Below are 19,175 nucleotides of genomic sequence, written 5' to 3'. Positions count from 1 at the left end.
AATGCAGCAGGGGGACAGAGATCAGAGAAGAGGGAAGCTGAGCATCAGCCTGTATGCACACAGCAAAGAGCCAGAAGAACCTGTCCAACAGGGGAAAGGGTAAATGAGAATCTTCTTGGAAATGCACCTACTCCACAGAAACTTATGGAAGACGAGGAACAGGAAAATCACACTGGCCCCCACGCACCACCCCACCATGCATCTAGACTGAGGCAGAGAGCCACCTGGATGTTTTATAGGGGAAACTTTTGACTCCAAGGGGAGCTCTGCAAGTCTTAGGCGACAGAACAGACCAGCCCTGACACCACAGCCCCAATAGAGACTAAAGTGATGGTGCCTAGAAGGAGAAAGATTGCTCTATTTCCCCTGATCAAACAGAGATCAGCACCAGCTTCTGGCACAGTGGTCTCACTTCTACCTAAACTCAGCCAACAGCTGTAGCCACCTGCTGTCTGAGAAAGCACCCAGATGGCGGGGAGCTTAAAGGATCCAAGATGGCCAAATAGGAACAGCTCTGGAGTGCATTTCCCAGTGAGAACAATGCAGAGGGTGAACAATCACTGCATTTCCAAGTGAGTTTTTACTGCCCACAGATGAGGAGATTCCCAGGCTGAAAACTGCCATGAGTTTCCAGCATGGCTGTTTCAGCCAGTGCCGTCGGTCTCCACACAAAAACTCACACAAATCTGGGTGGCCGTTTCAACTGCCACCTGGAATGCCTGGGATACAGAGCCACCCATTCAACTGAAAAAAAGGGGGCTGAAACAAGGAGCCAGGTGATCTGGCTCAGCAAGTCCTATCCCCACAAAGACCAGTAATCTGAAATGCTCTGAATTGAGAGTTTTGCAGCAAGCACAGCTGGACCCAGGACCATTCAGCTCGGTGGGGGGAAGGGCATCAACCATTACCAAGGCAGTCCACCAGTACTGAGGCAGTCCTCCATTACTGAGACAATCCACCTTTATTGAGGCAACATGCCATTGCTGAAGCAGTCCATCATTAGTAAGGCAGACCACCATTAACAAGGCAGTTCTAACTGTATCTCTATAATCAAAACCACAAGGAAGTTCAAACAGCAGCTGGGCAGAGCCCACAGCAGCTTAGCAACACGTCTGCTGGAAGACTATGACTAGACCACCTCCTTGCTGGGCAGGGCATCTCTGAAAAAAGGCAGCAGCAAATCAAGAACTTATAAATAAAGCCCCACCTTCTCAGGAGAGAGCACCTGGGAAAAAAGGCGGTTATGAGTTCTGCTGCAGCAGACTTAAATGTAACTGCCCAGCAGCTCTAAACAGAACAACAGAGCTCACAGCTCAGCACTTGAGCTCCTATAAGGGACAGACTGTCTCCTCAAGGAGCTCCTCAACCCCCGTGTATCCATAGAGACACCTCAAAAAGGAGAGCTCAGGTTGACATCTGGCGGGTACCCTTCTGGGACAAAAATAACAAAAGAAGAAACTAGTTGCAACCCTTACTGTTCCGCAGCTGCTGAAGGTGATCCCCAGGCAAGCAGGGTCTGGAGTGAACCTCCAACAGTCCTACAGCAGAGGGGCCTGACTGTTAGAAGGAAAACTAAAAAACAGAAAGTAATAGCCTCAACATCAACAAAAAGGATGTCCACTCAGAGACCCCATCCAAAAGTCACCAACTACAGAGACCACAGATAGATAAAGCCACAAAGATGGGAAGAAAGCAGCACAAAAAGGATGAAAACACCAAAAACCAGAACGGCTCTTCTCCTCCAAAGGATCACAACTCCTCAACAGCAAGGGAACAAAACTGGATGGAGAATGAGTCTGATGAATTGACAGAAACAGGCTTCAGAAGACGGGTAATAATAAATTTCTCTGAGCTAAAAGAACATGTGCTAATCCAATGCAAATAAACTAAGAACCTTGAAAAAAGGTTAGATGAAATGTTAACTAGAATAAACAGCTTAGAGAAGACTATAAATGACATGATGGAGCTGAAAAACACAACACGAGAACTTCACAAAGCATACATAAATTTCAATAGCCAAATTGACCAAGCAGAAGAAAGGATATCAGAGATTGAAGATCAACTCAATGAAATAAAATGAGAAGGCAAGATTAGAGAAAAAAGAGTGAAAAGAAATGAACAAAGCCTACAAGAATGATGAGATTATGTGAAAATACCTAGTTCACATTTGATAGGTGTATCTGAATGTGACAGAGAGAATGAATTCAAGCTGGAAAACACTCTTCAGGATATTATGCAGCAGAACTTCCCCAACCTAACAAGGCAGGCCAAAATTCAAGTCCAGGAAATATGGAGAACATCACAAAGATATTCCTCAAGAAGAGCAATCCCAAGGCACATAATCATCAGATTCGCCAGGGTGAAAGGAAGAAAAAAGTGCTAAGCGCAGCCAGAGAGAAAGGTTGGGTTACCCACAAAGGGAAGCTCATCAGACTTAGAGTCTTAGAGTGGATCTCTCTGCAGAAACCCTGCAAGTCAGAAAAGAGTGGGGCAAATATTCAACATCCTTAAAGAAAAGGACTTTCAACCTAGAATTTCATATCCAGCCAAACTAAGCTTCATAAGCAAAGGAGAAATAAAATCCTTTATGAGAAAGCAATTGCTGAGAGATTTTGTCATCACCAGGCCTGCCTTACAAGAGCTCCTGAAAGAAGCACTAAACATAGAAAGGAACAACCAGTAACAGCCATTAAAAAAAAAGTATGAAATGGTAAAGACCATCAACACAATGAGGAAACTGTGTCAACTAATGGGCAAAACAACAAGTTAGCATCAAAATGGCAGGATCAAATTCACACATAAACATATTAACCTTAAATATAAATGGGCTAAATGCCCCAATCAAAAGAGGGCAAATTGGATAAAAAGTCAAATCCCATTGATGTGTTGTATTCAGGAAACACATCTCATGTGCAAGAACACACACATAGGTTCAAAATAAAGGGATGGAGGAAGACTTACAAAGCAAATGGAGAGCAAAGAAAAGCAGGAGTTGCAATCTTAGTCTCTGATAAAATAGACTTTAAACCAACAAAGATCAAAAGACACAAAGAAGGACATTACATATGGTACAAGGATCAATGCAACAAGAAAAGCTAACTATCCTAAATACATACACAACCCATACAGGAGCACCCAGATACATAAAGCAAGTTCTTAACGACCTACAAAGAGATGCAGACTCCCACACAATAATAGTGGGAAACTAACACTCCACTGTCAATATTAGATCAACTAGACAGAAAATTAACAAGGATATTCAAGACTTGAACTCAGATCTGGACCTAGCAAACTTAATAGGCATCTACAGAATTCTCCACCCCAAATCCACAGAATATACATACTTCTCAGCACACATCTCACCTACTCTAAGATTGACCACAAAATTGGAAATCAATCAAATAAAAATAGTCTCTCAGACCACAATGCAATCAAATTAGAAGTCAGGATTAAGAAAATAACTTAGAACAGCACAACTTCATGGAAACTGAACAAGTGGCTCTTGAATGTCAACTGGATAAACAATGAAATGAAGGCAGAAATAAAGATGTTCTTTGAAATCAATGATAACTAATACACAATGTACCAGAATCTCTGGGACACCGGTGTCTAGAGGGATATTTATAGCAATAAATATTCATATGAGAATCAAGGAAAAACCTAAAATCCACACTCTGTCATCAAAATTGAAATAGCTAGAGGAACAAGATAAAAAATACTTAAAAGCTAGCAGAAGACAAGAAATAATTAAGATCAAAGCAGAACTGAAGGAGATAGAGACCAAAAAACCCTCCAAAAAATCAATAAATCCAGGAGGTAGTTTTTTGAAAAGGTCAACAAAATAGAAAGACTGCTAGCAAGACTAATAAAAAAGAAAAGAGAGAAGAATCAAATAGATGCAGTAAAAAACAATAAAGGGGATATCACCTCCGATTCCACAGAAATACAAACTACCATCAGAGGTTACTACAAACAACTCTACGCACATAAATCAGCAAACCTAGAAGAAACTGATAAATTCCTGGACACTTGTGCCCTCCCAAGCCTAACCCAGGAAGAAGTTCAAACCCTGAATTGACCAATAACAAGGGCTGAAGATGAGGCAGCAATTAATAGCCTACAAACAAACAAAAAGCCCAGGTCCAGATGGGTTCACAGCCGAATTCTACCAGACATTCAAAGAGGAGATGGTACCACTCCTTCTGAAAATATTCCAAATAATACAAAAAGAAGGAATTCTTCCCAAATCATTTTATGAGACCAACATCATCCAGATACCTAAACAAGGCAGAGGCTCAACAAAAAAAGAAAACTTCAGGCCAATCTCCATGATGAACATAGATGTAAAACTCTTCAATAAAATACTGGCAAACCAACTGCAGCAACACATCAAAAAGCTTATCCATCACGATCAAGTAGGCTTCATCCCAAGGATGCAAGGCTGGTTCAACATACGCAAGTCTATAAATGTAATCCACCACATAAAAAGAACCAAAGACAAAAATCACATGATTATCTCAACAGATGCAGAGAAGGCCTTTGACAAAAGTCAACAGCTCTTTATGCTAAAAACTCTCAATAAACTAGGAATTGATGGAAGGTATCTCAAAATAATAAGTTATTTATTACAAACCCACAGCCAATATAATACTGAATGGGCAAAAACTGGAAGCATTCCCTTTGAAATCTGGCACTAGACAAACATTCCCTCTCTCACCACTTCTATTCAATATAGGATTGGAAGTTTTAGCCAGAGCAATCAGGCAAGAAAAATAAATAATGGATATTCAATTAGGAAAGAAGGAAGTCAAATTGTCTCTATTTGCAGATGACATGTTTGTATATTTAGAAGACCCCATCTAATTTTTTTTCTAATTCTGTGAAGAATATCATTAGTAGTTTGAATGAAACAGCATTGAATCTACAAATTGCTTTGGGTGGTATGGCCATTTTAACAATAGTGATTTTTTTTCTAACAATGAACATGGAATCTTCTATTTGTTTACATCATCTCTGATTTCTTTGAGCAGTGTTTTGTAATTCTGTTGCAGACATCTTCCACCTCCCTGAATTGCTCTATTTCTAAGTATTTATTCTTTTTGTGGCTATTGTGAATGGAATCCCATTCTTGATTTGGCTCTCAGCTTGGATGCTACTGGTGTATAAAAATACTACTAATTTTTGTACATTGATTTTGTATCATGAAACTTTACTAAAGTTGTTTATCAGTTCTAGGAGTGTTGGGCAGAGACTACAGGATATTTTAGGTGTAGAATAATATCATCTATATGATAGCTTGACTTCTCTTCCAAAGTGAATGCCTTTTATTTTTTTCTCTTTCCTAGTTTCTCTAGCTAGGATTTCCAGTACTATGTTTAATAGGAGTAGTGAGAGTGGACATCCTTGTCTTGTTCTAATTCTCAAGGGGAATGCTTCCAGCTTTTGCTCATTCAGTATGCTGTTGAATATGGGTTTATTATACATGACTCTTGTTATTTTTAGGTATAGTCCTTCAAAGCCTAGTTGTTGAGGATTTTTAACATGAAGGGATAATAAATTTTATCAAAAAGCCTTTTCTGTATCTACTGAAATGATCATGTGGTTTTGGTTTTTAGTTCTCTTTATGTGGTGAATCACATTTATCAATTTGCAAATGTTGAATCAGCCTAACATACCAGAATTAAAGCCTACTTGATCATGGTGGATTAGCTTTTTGATGTGCTGCTGGATTCTATTTGCTAGGATTTTGTTGATTGCTTTTGTGTCTAAGTTCATCAGGCATATTGGTCTGAAGTTTTCTTTGTTGTGTTTCTGCCAGGTTTCAGTATAAAGAAGATTCTGGATGCACAGAATGAGTTAGAGAAGATTCCCTCCTTTCTGATGTTTTGGACTAGTTTGAGTAGAATTGGTACTAGCTCTTCTTTATATATCTCATAGACTTGGGCTGTAAACCTATCTGTTCCAGGGCTTTTGCTGTTTGGTAGTTTGTTTGTTTGTTGTTTTTAATTTCTAATTCAATTTCAGAACTCATTATTGGTCTGTTCTCACTTTTGATTTATATCTAATTCAATTTGGGAGATTGTATCTTTCTAGGAATTCACCCACTTCTTGTAGGTTTTCGAGTTTGTGTACACAGAGGTAATTGTAATATTCTCTGAGGGTTTTAACATTTTTTGTGAAGCCAGTGGTAATGTCCCCTTGGTCTTTTCTGTTTGCATTTATTTGAATCTTCTCTCATTTTTATCATTCTAGGTAGTAATCTATTCATTTTGTTCAACAGAATCACTTTTGCATTTTATTGATCTTTTCATGGCCTTACTAATCTCCATTTCATTCTTTTCAGCTCTGATTTTGGTTACTGCCTTCCTTCTGCTAGCTTTGTGGTTAGTTTGCTCTTGTTAATCTAGTTTTTCTTGGTGTGATATTTGGTTGTTACCTTGAGATCTTTCTTTTTGATGTGGGTATTTAGTGCTATAAACTGTCCTCTTAACATTGCCTTAGCTGTGTCTCAGAGATTATAGTATGTTGTACCTTTGCTTTCATTAGTTTCAAAGTATTTCTTGATTTCTGCCTTAATATCTTTGCTTACCCAAATGTCCTTCTGGAGCAAGTTGTTTAATTTTCATGTAATTGTATGGTTTGGAGAGATCTTCTTCGTATTGATTTCTGGTTTTATTGTGCTATGGCCCAAAAGTGTGGTTGGTAAAATTTTGGTTTTAATTTGTTGAGAATTGCTTTAAGACTGAGTGGGTGGTCGATCTTAGAATATGTGCCACGTGCAGATGAGAAGCATGAATATTCTATTGTTGTTGAGTAGAATGTTCTGTAGATTTCTGTTAGGTACATTTGGTTGAATGTCACGTTTATGTCACAAATATCTTTGTCAATATTATCTCTTGATAATCTGTCCAACACTGTCATTGTGGTGTTGAAGTCTCCCACTATTATTATTTGGTTATCTAAATCTCTTCATAGATCTCTAAGAAATTGTTTTCTGAATCTGGGTGCTCCAATGTTGAATGCATATATGTTTATGATAGTTATGTCTTTCTGTTGAATTGAACCCTTTATCATTATGTAGTACCCTTGTTTAGCCTTTTTGATTGTTGTTGGTTTAAAGCCTATTTTATCTTGAATAACAATAGCTACCTCTGCTCTTTGTTTTCTGTTTTCTTTATAGGTCTTCCTCCATCACTTTACTTTGATCCTATGGGTGTCACTGCATGTGAGTTGGGTCTCTTGAAGACAGCATAGAGTTGGATGTTTCTTCTTTATCCAACTTGGCACTGCATGCCTTTTAATTAGGGTGTTTAGCCCATTTTCATTCAAGGCCAATAATGATATGTGGAGATATGATCCTATTATCATGCTGTTAGCTGGTTGTTATTTAGACATGATCCTATAGTTGCTTAATAGTGTCCACAGACTATTAAGCTAAGTTTGCTTTTATTGTGGCTGGTAGTGGTTTTTCATTTCCATATTTAGCACTGCCTTAAGGACCTCCTGCAAGACAGGTGTGGTGGCAATAAATTCCCTTAACAAATGTTAAGTGTTCATCTAAAAAGATTTAGTTCTTTGCCTATGAAACTTAGTGTGGCTGGATATGAAATTCTTGTTTAGCATTTATTTTCTTTGAATACTTAATATAGGCCCACAATCTCTTCTGCCCAGTAGGGCTTCTGCTTAAAGGTCCATTGTTAGCCTGATGAGCTTCTCTTTGTAGGTGACCTGCTTCTTCTCTTTAGCTGCCTTTAATTTTTTTTTTTTTTTATAGTCTCACTCTGTCATCCAGGCTGGAGTGCAGTGGCATGATCTCAGCTCACTGCAACCTCCTTCTCCCAGGCTCAAGTAATTCTCATGTTTTAGCCTTTCAAGAAGCTGGGATTATAGGCATGTGCCACCACACCTGGCTCATTTTTGTATTTTTAGTAGAGATGGGGTTTCTCCACATTGGCCAGGTTTATCTCAAACTCCTGTCCTCAAGCAATCTGCCTGCCTTGGCCTCCCAAAATGCTAGGATTAAAGGTGTGATCCATTGTGCCTGGCCTAATAGTTTTTCTTTTATGTTGACCTTGCAGAATCTGATGACTGTATGTATTGGGGATGGTCATCCTGAAGTAGTTTACTTAACATGATTTGTAGTATAGTTCTGCAGGTAATGAGTCCTCATAATTTTTTTTTTTCCTGAAAATGTGTTGTGTTTTCTTTTTATTTTCAGTGTATAGAATTCTGAATAAACTATTTTCTTTAATCACTTAAAAGACTTTTGTAACATTATCTTCTGGCTTCTATGGTTTCTGATGAGAAATTTGTTATAATTTTTGTTTATTTCTGTATTTAGTTTGTTTTTCCTGTTTTTTTTTTTTTTTTTTTTTTTTTTTTAGATTTTCTGTATGTCTTTAGTTTTCAGTAGATTTTACATTGTATACCTAGGGGTGGGTGCATTTTTTAAAATAATTAGCCAGTTGTGGTTGAGTTTTCTGGAACTGTGGTTTAATATTGGTCAACAATTTTGGAGAATTATCATTTTATTTGAAATATTTCTTCTGTTACATATTGCTTTCCTTATCAAATTACAATTTCATTTATGTTAGGGAGTTTGATATTATCCCACAGATCCTGGATAATATATTTTATTTTCTTCCTTTCTTTGTCCTAGTGTTTCAGTTTGGATGAGATTTACTGACATATCTTTAAGGTCACTTGATTTTCTCAGCTGTGTCAAGTCTCCTGATAAAGCCAATATAGAGACTATACCTATTATTGTGTTTTTAATTTCTAGCACTTCCATTTTATTCTTTTAGTTTTCATCTCTCTAATGAAATTACCCATCCTATTTTGCATGTGGTGCACCTTTTCCATTACAGCCTTTAACATTTAAATCATAGTTATTTTTATTCCCTTTTATGTCGACAATTCCAACATCTACATCAATATCAGAATCTGGTTTCTTTGATTTATTTCTTTCTTGGGAGTATGGACTGTATTATTCTATTTATATGCCATTGTGAAGAAGATAAAGCTTAGGAACATAGAAAATAGTGGCAGTGTTTACCAAGGATGATGAAGGTGAGGGAAGGGCTTGACAACAAAGGAACAGCCTAAGGGATAATTTTGAGGTGACTGAATTTTTCTTTATCTTGATTGTTGTGGTAGATATATGACTCATTTCGTAAAATCATAAAAACACTACATTATGAAAAAATTTACCCAATATAAAGTTTTTAATTTTAATTTTAAAATTTTATAACAGATGAGTGTGTCCTTTCTGCTATGGAACCATGGGATTTGGTCAGACCATGCTCTATGTGGTCAGGGTCTAGATCCTGCTTGTTTTCGTATTTTTCTTTGGCTAGAAATCATGCAAAAGTTCAGGTGATGAAGCAGAAAAACAATTAAAATGTCTGAAAGCCCAAAATGATTTATGTGGAAGCAATTATCACATAAAGGATGGTCTGTTCTATTTATGAACGAGAATCTTAACCATTTAACAACATGTGTTAGGGAAAGTGACCAACCAGATACAGCCAGGGGAAGAAGATGCCACCGAGGTACTGAGACAAATGGCATGCTCCTAACAAGTATTCAGAGGGAAGATACGAAAAACGGATAGAGGGAAGACACAAACGCTGGGTTCAAGGGAGAGGAAGCTGGGGACACTGCAAGAAGCTATCATGCACTGGGACTTATTCCTGGCCCCCAACAACTTAGGGTGAATGCGTGAGTTGAACTGACAAGGAGCAACCTCCTCTCACCATGAGCCTCTAGAATTCCAGCAGAAAGAGACCCTTCAACCACCATGGATACTTGACTTGGCAGGGAGAAATGCTTAGTGAAATGGTGGGGGCAGCAAGCCAGCTGATGTGGAGCCCAGAGGGTTTGGTGCAGGAATATCTGTAATGGAGCATGGCCAGGATGGCCATGCCCCTAGGCTCAATATTCTACCTAAGAGACTTTAGCCTTAGGGGAACTGTCAGACATAAATTCTGCAGCGTGGTCTTGCCCATCAGACAAAACTGTCCCAACCTGAAAACTCGTTAGTCTTCTGGCCTCTCCCAAGGGCCCAGCCTGGCTGTGCCTGCATCCAGGGCAGCCTGAAGTTCCCTGGGGACAAACATAGCTCCTCCACTGGAGAACTTTGTTTAACAGATAAAAAGCTACAGCAGAGTGGCCCTCATGGTCATACACCAGCCCACCTGCTCCCTCCTCACACTGAAGCTATGCCCCTGTGCCCGGCAACTCTCACATCACTTTGCTGACACATGTGTGCACAAGTGCGTTTTGCCTTTCTTGCCTGGATGGAGTACATGCGTGTATACCCTGCCATGCCACTGCTGCAGCCAGAAAACAGTCCAATCTCTGTACCCTCGCTGGGCCACCATTGCAGTGAAAGTTTTGGTGAACACAGAGTCAGCTAGCCCTACCCCTACCAGTGTATTGCCCCTGTGCCAACAAGGCCACCAGAATAAAACTGGCAGAGAGGGCAGTGGACTCTTCTCCAGCCTAAGTGACTACCCCTGTCAGTGGTGTTCATAAAGAGTACACAGACATGCACTTGCAATTGTACCAACCATGTGCTAATACCACAACCAGCACAATCACACACAGTCACCAGCAAGGGCCCTCACCCCACCCGAGCCACACTACCTCTACCACTGCAGTGAATGCCCACATGGAGGCAGGCACCCTGGCATTTGCTAGCATTCTGCCACAGCCAAGGAGTGTGCTCCCTGCTACATAGTTGCTGGCACAGCTGCCACACTAAGAAACACTTTGGCTGACATCACCCATCAGTATAGTGACCAGTGGTCTGGGAGCAACTTGGCCTCATCAGCACAGTGGAGTCCTAACCTTGAGGAGTAATAGAACAAATTAAAGGCCCAATACAAGTCCTCCAGAATTAGAACACACAATCCAGGAGTTGAGAGCTGAGCTGGCCTCCTAAAGTCTTCCACAAATGAAGCTAGTCAGTTGAATTCACCTAATACTACAATCAAACCCTCAAAGTCATCAAACAAGACAAAAGAAAAAAGAACATCCAAACGTCAGCAACTTCAAAGATTGAAAAAAAAGAATCTGCCCACAAAGATGAGGAGAAAAGATCGCAAGAACTCTAACACTTAAAAAAAAAAAGAGTGCTTTCTATTCTCTATACTGTCATAATACCTCTCCAGTTAGAGTTCTGAACTGGGCTAAGGTGGCTGAAATTACAGATATAGAATTCAACATATAAATAGGAATGAAGATAATTAAGATACAGGAGCACATTGAAACACAATCCAAGGAAGCTAAGAATTACAATAAAACAATACAGGAGTTGGCAGACAAAATAGCCAGTATAGTAAAGAACGTAATTGACACGATGGGCCTGAAAAATATACTACAAGAATCTCATAATGCAATCACAAGTAGTCATAGCAAAATAGACCAAGAAGACGAAAGAATACAGAGCTCAACTGGTTTTCTGAAATAAGACAGGCTACAGCCATACCACCCAGAACAGGCCTGATCTGATCTGAAATAAGACAGTTACACTGAATAGAAATAAAAAGAATAACAATAAATAAATAATAAATAAATAAATAAAGGCCTTGAGAAATATGGAATTATGTAAAGAGACCAAAACTATAACTAATTAGTGTCTCTGAAAGAAATGGAAAGAATTAAGCAACGTAGAAAACATATTTCAGGATATCATTCATCAGAACTTCCTTTTTCTAGTTAGAGAGGCTAACATTGAAATTCAGGAAATGCAGAAAACTCCAGCAATAACTTTCACAAGAATAACATCCCCAAGACACACAGTCATCAGACTGTCTAAGGTCAAAATAAAAGAAAAAATGTTAAAGGCAGCTAAACTGAAAGGGCAGGCCATCTACAAAAGGAAGCTCATCAGATTAGCAGGGGACCTCTCAGCAGAAACCCTACAAGCCAGCCAATGTTCAACACTTTTTTTTTTTTTTTTTTTTTTTGACAGGGTCTCCCTTTGTCACACAGGCTGGAGTGCAGTAGCACGATCATAGCTACATGCAACCTTGAATTCCTGGGCTCAAGGGATCCTCACACTTCAGCCATCCAAGCGCAACATTCTTAAAGAAAATAAGTTGCATCTCAAAATTGCATATCTGGCCAAGCTAAGCTTCATAAGCAAAGGAACAATAAGATCCTTTTTAGACGAGCAAATGTCAAGGGAATTTGTTCCCACCAGAACTGCCTTACAAGAGCTCCTGAAAGAAGCACTAAATATGGAAAGGAAAGACCATTACCAGCCACTCCAAAAACATACTGAAATACACAGATCAGTGACACTATAAAGCAACCGCACTAACAAGTCTGCATAATACCTAGCTAATAGCATGATGATGGATTCAAATCCACACATACCTATACTGACCTTGAATGTAAATGGGCTAAATCTCCCCATTTAAAAGGCACAGAGTGGCAAGCTGCATAAGGAACCAAGACCCTGCTGGCATGCTGTCCTCAAGAGACCTATCTCACATGACACCTACAGGCTTAAAATAAAGAGATAAAAAAAATCTACCAAGCAAATGGAAAACAGAAAGAAGCAGGGGTTGCTATCCAGGTGTCTGAGAAAACAGACTTTAAACCAACAAAGATTAGAAAATGTGGCACATATACACCATGGAATACTATGCAGCCATCAAAAACGGTGAGTTCATGTCCTTTGTAGGAACATGGATGAACCTGGAAATCATCATTCTCAGCAAATTGATACAAGAACAGAAAATCAAACACCACATGTTCTCACTCATAGGCGGGTGTTGAACAATGAGAACACATGGACACAGGGAGGGGAGCATCACACACTGAGGTCTGTTGGTGGGGACTAGGGGAGGGAAAGTGGTGGGTAGGGAGTTGAGGAGGGATAACATGGGGAGAAATGCCAGATATAGGTGAAGGGGATAGAGGCAGCAAACCACATTGCTATGTATGCACCTATGCAACAATGCTGTATGTTCTTCACATGTACCCCAGAACCTAAAATGCAATAAAATATATATTAAAAAACAAAGCTATTACATAATAGCAAAGGTTTCACTTCAACAGGAACACCTAAATATCCCAAATATATATGCAGCCAACACAAGAGCACCCATATTCATAAAGTCAATTCTTAGAAACCTTCAAAGATACTTAGACTCCCACACAATAATAGTGGAAGACTTCAACACCCCACTTACAGTATTAGACTGATCATTGAGGCAGAAAATGAACAAAGATATTCAACATGTGAACTCATCACTGGATAAAATGGACCTGATAGAAATCTACATAACTATCCACCCAAAAAAAAAACAGAATATACATTCTTCTAATCTCCACATGGTACATCAAAATCAACCACATAATCAAACAAAAAACACTGGTAAGCAAATGCAAAATAAATAAATAAAACTAAAATCAAGCTCTCAGAACACAGTGCAATCAAATTAGAAGTCAAGACTAAGAAGTTTACTCAAAAACATACAATTACATGGAAACTGAATAATCTGCTTCTGAATGACTTTTTGGTAAATAATGAAATTAAGGCATAAATCAAGGTGCTCTCTGAAACAAAGATGCAGCATTCCAGAATCTCTAGGACATAACTAAGGCAGTGTAAAGAGGGATAAGAAAAAATGTATAGCACAAAATACCCACATCATAAAGTTAGAAAGATGATTTAACAACCTAACATCACTACTAAAGGAACTAAAGAAGCACAAGAAAAAACAATCCCAAAGCTAGCAGAAAATAAGAAAGAAAAAAAAATGAGAGCTGAACTGAAGGAGACTGAAACACACCCCCCACACACACACACAAATCAAAAGATTAATGAATCTAGAAGTTTGTTTTTTGAAATAACTAATAAAATAAATAGACTTCTAGCTAGATTAATAAAGAGAAAAGAAAAATGATCCAAATAAACACAATTAGAAATGACAAAGGGGATATTACCATTGACCCCACAGAAATACAAATAACCATCAAAGAATATTATGAACAGTGCTATGCACCATAAACTAGAATATCTAGAAGAAATGGATAAATTTCTGGACATATACACCCTGCCAAGACAGAGCCAGGAAAAATTTGAATTTCTGAACAGGCCAATAAAATGTCCTGAAGTTGAATCAGGAATAGCCTGCCAGCACCATGACCCCCACCACCACCAAAAAAAAAAAAAAGAAAAAAAAGCACAGGACCAGACAGATTCACAGCCAAATTCTACCAGATGTACAACAAAGATCTGCTACCATTCCTACTAAATCTATTGCAAAACATTGAGAAGAATGACTCCTCCCTAACTCGTTCTATGAGGCCAGCATTATCCGGACACCAAAACCTGGCAGAGATGCAACAAAAGTAGAAAACTTTAGGCCAATATCCTTGATGAACATTCATGCAAAAATCATCAACAAAACACTTGCAAACCAAATTCCACAGCACATCAAATGGCTTATCCACCATGATCAAGGTCAGTTCATGATCAAGGGATGCCAGGTCAGTTCAACATATGCACATCAATAAATGGGATTCATCTCATAAACAGGACTAAAGACAAACACCACATAATTATCACAATAGATGCAGAAGGCTTTCAATAAAATTCAACACTCCTTTATGTTTAAAATTCTCAATAAACTAGATAATAAGGTAACATACCTCAAAATAATAGGAACCATCTATGACAAACACACAGCCAACATCAAACTGAATGGACAAAAGCTGGAAACCAGTTCTTCACAGAACTAGAAAATACTATTTTAAAATCACGTGGAACCAAAGAAAGCCCAAACAGTCCACCAAAGCAATCCTAAGCAAAAAGAACAAAGCTGGAGGCATCACACTACCTGATTTCAAACTATACTACCAAGCTACAGTAACCAAAACAGCATAATACTGGTACAAAAACAGACACATAGACCAATATAACAGGAAACCAACTTTTGTCCCTTGAAAACCAGTACAAGAAAAGGATGCACTCTCTCACAACTTCCATTCAATATATTATTGGAAGTCCCGGCCAGAGTATTCAGGCAAGAGAAATAAGGAAAGGGAATACGAATAGGAAGAGGGGAAGTCAAACTATCCCTGTTTGCAAGCAACATGATCCTATATCTAGAAAACCCCAGTGTCAGCGCAAAAACTCCTTAAGCTGACAAGCAACTTCAGCAAAGTCTCAGGATACAAAATCAATGTACAAAAATCACTAGCATTCCTATATGCCAAAAACAGTAAGCCGTGAATCACATCAGGAATGTTGTTCTATTCCATTCAAGTCCAAAAACACTTCCTAAAGAAATCAGAGATGACAGAAATGCAAATGTATTCCATGATCATGGATAGGAAGAATTAATAACATTAAAATGGCCATACAGTCCAAAGCAATGTGTAGATTCAATGCTATTCCTATCAAACTACAAATGGCATTCTTCATATAACTGGAAAATACTATTTTAAAATTCATTTGAAACCAAAAAGAGCCCAAATAGTCCACCAAAGCAATCCTAAGCAAAAGCTGGAGGCATCACACTACCTGATTTCAAACCATACTACCAAGCTACAGTAATCAAAACAGCATGGTACTGGTACAAAAACAGACACATAGGCCAATATAACAGGAAAATGAGCACAAAAATAGGCCACATACCTACAACTATCTGATCTTTAACAAAGCTAAAAAACAAAGCAATGGGGAAACAATTCCCTATTCAGTAAATTGTGCTAGGATAACTGACTAGAGATATGCAGAAGACTGAAACTGGACCGCTTCCTTATGCCTTATACGGAAATCAACTCAAGATGGATTAAAGAGTTAAATATGAAATCCAAAACTATAAAAATACTGGAAGAAAACCTAGGCAATACCATCCTGGATTTAGAAAAAGGCAATGATTTCATGACTAAGATGCCAGAAGCAATTACAGCAAAAGCAAAAATTGACAAATGAGATCTAGTTAAGCTAAAGAGCTTCTGTGCAGTAAAAGAAACTATCAATTGAGTGAACAGAAAACCTACAGAATGGGAGAAAACTTTTGCAAACTATGCATCCAACAAAGGTTTAATATTCAACATCTATAAGGAACTTAAACAAATTTACCAGGTAAAAACAACCCCATTAAAAAGTGGGCAAAGGACATGAACAGACACTTCTCAAAAGAGGACATGCATGCAGCCAACAAGCCTATAAAAAAAATATGCTCATTGGTTGAATGTAGTGGCTCATGCCTGTAATCCCAGCACTTTGGGAGGCTTAGGCAGGGAAATCATTTGAGGTCTTGAGTTCGATACCAGCCTGACCAAGGTGGTTAAACCCCGTCTCTAAGGAAAATACAAAAAATAAAAATAAATAAATAAATAATAACCAGGCATGGTGGCATGTGCCTGTAATCCCAGCTACTCGGGAGGCTGAGGCATGAGAATTGCTTGAATCCAGGTGGAGGTTGCAGTGAGCTGAGATCACACAACTACAGCCCAGCCTGTGTGACAGAGCAAGACTCAGAGACTCCATCTCAAAAAGAAAAAAAAAAACAAAAACAGGCCGGGCGCGGTGGCTCAAGCCTGTAATCCCAGCACTTTGGGAGGCCGAGGCGGGTGGATCACGAGGTCAAGAGATCGAGACCATCTTGGTCAACATGGTGAAACCCCGTCTCTACTAAAAATACAAAAAATTAGCTGGGCATGGTGGCGCGTGCCTGTAATCCCAGCTACTCAGGAGGCTGAGGCAGGAGAATTGCCTGAACCCGGGAGGCGGAGGTTGCGGTGAGCCGAGATCGCGCCATTGCACTCCAGCCTGGGTAACAAGAGCGAAACTCCGTCTCAGAAAAAAAAAAAAAAAAAAAAAAAAACCAACGCCCCCACAAACACAAACTCAACATTACTGATCATTAAAGAAATACAAATCAAGTCTACGGCCATACCACCCTGAACGCGCCCGATCTCGTCTGATCTCAGAAGCTAAGCAGGGTCGGGCCTGGTTAGTACTTGGATGGGAGAAATACAAATCAAAACCACATGAGATAACATCTCATACCAGTCAGTATAACTATTATTAAAAAGTCAAAAAATAACAGATAGTGGCAAGATTGCAGAGAAAAGGGAATGCTTATACACTGTTGGTGGGAGTGTAAATTAGTTCAACCATGGTGAAAAGCAGTATGGTGATCCCTCACAGATATAAAAACAGAACTACCATTTAACTCAGCAATCCCATTACTGGGTATATAGTCAAAGAATATAAATTATTCTATCATAAAGACACATGCATACATATATTCACTGCAGCACTATGCACAATAGCAAAGACATACAGTCAACTGAAATGCCCATCAATAGTAGACTGGATTAAAAAAAAAAAAAGAGTTTTCTTCGATCCAAGATGGCCGTTTAGGAACACCTCAGGATTGCAGCTCCCAGTGAAAGCGCAGAGGGTGAGTGGACGCCGCGTTTTTATTGCCCACAGACTAGGAAATTCCCGGGCTGAGGAGCTCCACAGTCGCCAGCGTGGCTGTTTCACCCATTGCGGCTGTGCCGGCCGGCGCCGCTGCTCTGCCCCGCGCGGCTGCTTTGTCGGCGCCCCGGAGCCGCGGTTCTCCGTACAAAATACACCGGTCCGGGTGCCCTTTTGGCTGGTGATTGGAGCCACGGGAAGTCGCCCATACGCTGGTTCAAAAACAGGACTGAGCAGAGAACCAGGACAGTAGATTCCAGGGCAAAAAAAAAAAAAAAAAAAAAGCGCCACAAACCTCAGTGCCGCTGTTTAAGCCAGCCCAGTGAGTGGCCGCAGGGGAAAACAAACAGACCCCGGCGCCTCTTCAACTGGTGACTGGAACACCAACTTAAAAAAAAGCTGAGGCAGGGAGCCAGGCGATCAGGCTTGGCTGGTCCCACCCCCACGAAAGAACAGCAACCAGAAACTCTGGATTGAGACTTTCACAGCAAGCGCAGCTGAACCCGGGACAGTCCAGCTCTGTGGGGGAGGGGGGTCCGCCATTACCGAGGCAGCCTGCCACGAGGTAGTCGGCCAATACTGAGGCAGCCTGCCATTGCCAAGGCAACCCGCCATTGCTGAGGCAGCCCGCCGTTGCCAAGGCAACCTGCCACAGCAGAGAGACTCCGCCTCAACAGAGGCGGGCCACCATCACCAAAGCAGTGCTAACTACACCCATATAAACAGGACTGTAGGGAAGTTCACTCGGCAGCTGGGTGGAGCCCACAGCAGCTCAGCAAAGCCTCTATAGGCCAATAGTGACTAGGCTGCCTCCTTGCTGGGCTGGGCAGGTCTGAAGGAAAAAAAAAAAAAAAGGCGGCAGCATAACAGAAACTCATAAATAAAGCCCTAAATCCCTGGGACAGAGCACCTGGGAACAAAAAGCAGTTTATGAGTTCTGCTGCAGCAGACGTAAATGTACCTGCCCAGCAGCTCTGAATGATCAACAACAGAGCTCACAGCTCACCATTTGAGCTCCTATAGAGACCATCTCCTCAAGCAGCGCCCTGACCCCTGTATATCCAAAGAGGCACCTCATAAAATAGAGATCAGATTGACACTAGGCGGGTATCCGTCTGGGACAAAGATAGCAGAAGAAGAAAACTGGTAACAACGCTTACTGTTCAGCAGCTGCTGCAGGTGAACCCCAGGCAAGCAGAGCCTGGAGTGAACCTCAGCAGACCTACACCAGAGGGGCCAGGCAGTCAGAAGGAAAACCAAGAAACAGAAATAGCCTCATCATCAACAAACAGAACGTCAATCTGAAAGATTTGAGACCCAATCTGAAAGCCAGCAACTACAAAGTTGATGGGTGGATAAATTCTTAAAGATGGGAAGAAACCAGCGCAAAAAGGATAAAAACACCCGAAACCAGAGCATCTCTCCTCCTACAAGGGATCACAACTCCTCACCAGCAAGGGAACAAGGTTGAAGGGAGAACGAGTGCGATGAAATGACAGAATCAGACTTCAGAAGGTGGGTAGTAAGAAACTTCTGTGAACTTAAAGAACATGTTCTAGCCAAATGCAAAGAAACTAAGAACCTTGAAAAAAGATTTGACGAAATGCTAACGAGAATGGACAAAATAGAAAGGAGTATAAGTGAATTGATGGAGCTGAAAAACACAACACGAGAACTTCGTGAAGCATGCACAAGTATCAACAGCCGAATTGACCAA

At 40.0% G+C, this 19,175-nt stretch overlaps 1 protein-coding gene and 1 long non-coding RNA gene across 2 annotated transcripts in view; one reads left to right on the top strand and one right to left on the bottom strand.

Moving 5' to 3' along the window:
* Positions 1-19,175, bottom strand: part of HEPH (hephaestin) — a 105,165-nt gene that overhangs the window by 21,508 nt on the left and 64,482 nt on the right.
* LOC116535039 lies at positions 3,924-14,594 on the top strand. Its single transcript, XR_004262018.1, has 2 exons — positions 3,924-4,150; positions 14,218-14,594. It is a non-coding gene; the product is annotated as an uncharacterized LOC116535039 (long non-coding RNA).

This window comes from Sapajus apella, unplaced genomic scaffold (assembly GCF_009761245.1).
Source record: "Sapajus apella isolate SASKATOON/1434 unplaced genomic scaffold, GSC_monkey_1.0 scaffold91, whole genome shotgun sequence".
Classification (NCBI taxonomy): domain Eukaryota; kingdom Metazoa; phylum Chordata; class Mammalia; order Primates; family Cebidae; genus Sapajus; species Sapajus apella.
Note: the sequence above shows the minus strand (reverse complement) of the source record. Positions and strands in the feature narration are given on the sequence as shown.